Source organism: Equus caballus, unplaced genomic scaffold (genome assembly GCF_041296265.1).
Source record: "Equus caballus isolate H_3958 breed thoroughbred unplaced genomic scaffold, TB-T2T unassigned-0001757, whole genome shotgun sequence".
In the NCBI taxonomy this organism is placed as follows: domain Eukaryota; kingdom Metazoa; phylum Chordata; class Mammalia; order Perissodactyla; family Equidae; genus Equus; species Equus caballus.
The window spans coordinates 22,501-25,000 of NW_027222194.1; the positions used below are offsets into that span (position 1 = coordinate 22,501).

The following is a 2,500-nucleotide window of genomic DNA, read 5'->3' on the forward strand; positions in this document are numbered from 1 at the left end:
GGGCGCGCGAGGCCACGGCCGACGTCCGCCCGGCCTTCCGCCCCGCCCCCCGCCACGACCGACCCCCGAAGGAGGGCGGGCGGGCGGGCGGGCGGAGGGACGCGGGCGGGCGGACGGGGGCACGAGCCGGCGGCACGGGCGAGGGGCCCCGCCGGGGAGGAGGGGGGCGGAGCGGGACGCCGCCACGCGCACGGCGGACGCGTCGCGGCGACGCGGGGGAGGAGAGCGCGGAGGGGCGGCGGCGGGCGCGGCGGGGCCGGCGGTCGCCCCCGACCGCCGACCTCCCGCGCGCGTCCCACCGCCTCCCGACACCCGCCCCTCCGCCGCGAGCCGCCACGGCCCGTCGGGCGGCGGACGCGGCGCCCGCCCGCCCGCCCGGGGCTCGGGGCACGCAGCGCGGCGCGGCCGCGACCCGGGGGAGGGCGCGCGGCGGCGGACGACGCCGCGGCGTCCCGCGGGTCACCGCCGGGGCACGCGTCCCCGGGGCGCGGCCCCGCGCACGCGACTCGGCCTCGGCGCGAGCCACCCCGACGGGGCGAGGCCGGGGAGGGGTCACGGTCCGGGACCCGGGCGCGCCGGGGACCGGCGAGGGGCCGGCCGGACGCACCGGGACAGACCGCCGACGGGGGCGAGCGGCGACCGGACAGGCGGCCCGGACGCGGGCCCCCCGAACACGGCGGCCCCGACCGCGCGCCGCGGGACCCGTCTCGTCCCCGCCCCGGCCACCCCGAGGCCGCGTGCGGCGCGAGGGAGCCCCCGAAGGCACCGTGGCGGCCACGGGCACCTCGGCGCGAGCTCTCGCGTCTGCCTCTCCCTCGACTCGCGGGCGGCGGCCCCCACCCCGGGACCCCGCGGCGCCGCCGCCACCGACCCCCACGCGCCTCCGACGACCGGGCGCCGGGGCGCGTGGGAGGAGGGGCGGCCGCGCGGGGCGGAGGAGGGGCACCGCGTCTGCACTTAGGGGGACGGAGGGCCCGGGGCGGGCCCTGCGAGAGACCCCCAGCCGCGCACCCCGGGGCAGGCGACACCCACCCCGGGGGCGATTGATCGTCAAGCGACGCTCAGACAGGCGTAGCCCCGGGAGGAACCCGGGGCCGCAAGTGCGTTCGAAGTGTCGATGATCAATGTGTCCTGCAATTCACATTAATTCTCGCAGCTAGCTGCGTTCTTCATCGACGCACGAGCCGAGTGATCCACCGCTAAGAGTCGTACGAGTTTGAACGGCGGGGTCCCCCCGCAGGGCGGGGGGAGAGCCCGCCCCTGGCACGGCACATCCCCGGAGGGTGCCTCCGGCCGGCCAGGAAGACACAACGAGACCAGACTCCGTGAGGTCGGAAGGTTGGACGACGGGGCGTCCGGCACGGGCCCCGCGGGGCCGTGCTCGGACACCCCACAGGCGCCCGGGGGCTCCCGCCTCGCCCGAGGACGCGGGGCGCGCACGCGCACGCGACGACACGACGGCCGCCGGGGACGCCCCCTCCCGACGGCCGCCGCGACGGCGGCGCGGCGCCCCCCGGCCCGGCGAGGCGGAGTCTGGGGGAGAAGGGCCAGGCCTCCCGACTCCCCGCGGGCCCGACCGCCCCGACCCAAGGCGGACGGGCGAGGCCCCCCAGGGGTCTTTAAACCTCCGCGCCGGGACGCGCTAGGTACCTGGATGGGGGGGAAGCCAAAGAAACGGACGAGGCGGAGCGGGTAGTGCCGCGCGGCCACCGCCTCGACGCCGCCCGCGCCGCCCGCGGCCACCCGGGGACGGACGCAGGCCTCGGCGCTGCCCGCCCGTGACCGAACCCCGCCGCCGGGCGCCGCCGACCGACGACCCCACTGCGCCCACGGCCCCCTCGACGCCGGGCGGGCCCCCTCGCGTCCGACGCACGCCACCAGACCCGACCCGACTTTCCCCCCCGGGGACCCTCCCCGCACCCGCGTCCCAGGCCCCTCTCGCCACGGAGGGCGAGGGGCTGCGGCGGGAAGCGGGGAGCGAGCGGGCAGGGCGAGGGGGGTGGGCGGACGTGGCCGGCCGGACGCGGGCGCCCGGGGCGCCGAGGGCGGGCAGAGACGCGGAGGCACCATCGGACGGACGACGACGCCGACGGCCGGGGAACGGCCCAGGGCGGGCGACGGGAGGCGGCGGGCGGCGGGCACCCCGCGTGAGCCGAGGCTCCGAGGCCCCCGGGGGACCTGACCCCGGGGACTCCGCGGGGGCTCGCGCCACCACGCCGCCCTTCCCGAGACGCGCCGAGGGCGCCGCCGCCCGCGAGAGCGGGGGACGGACGGCGCCGGAGACGGAGGCGCGGCGCGACAAACTCCGGCCCGCCTCCCGGGAGACCGGAGGGCGCGGGGACGGACGCGCCGGGGGCGGCGGCGCGGAGGACGCGGCGGCCTCGGAACGCCGGGCGGACGGAGGCCGGAAGGGGCTCGTGGGCTCGCCGACATCGAGCCCACTCCCTCCGGACCACCGCCGACCCGGGCCCGAGGCGCGCCCGCGCCTCCCGCGCCTCCG

The 2,500-nt window shown here is 81.4% G+C and overlaps 1 non-coding gene across 1 annotated transcript; it reads right to left on the bottom strand.

The window, feature by feature from the left end:
* Positions 1-1,055: 1,055 nt before the first annotated feature.
* On the bottom strand, positions 1,056-1,208 carry LOC138922616 (5.8S ribosomal RNA). The gene has a single exon (XR_011435739.1). It is a non-coding gene; the product is annotated as a 5.8S ribosomal RNA (ribosomal RNA).
* Between the last annotated feature and the right edge of the window lie 1,292 nt (positions 1,209-2,500).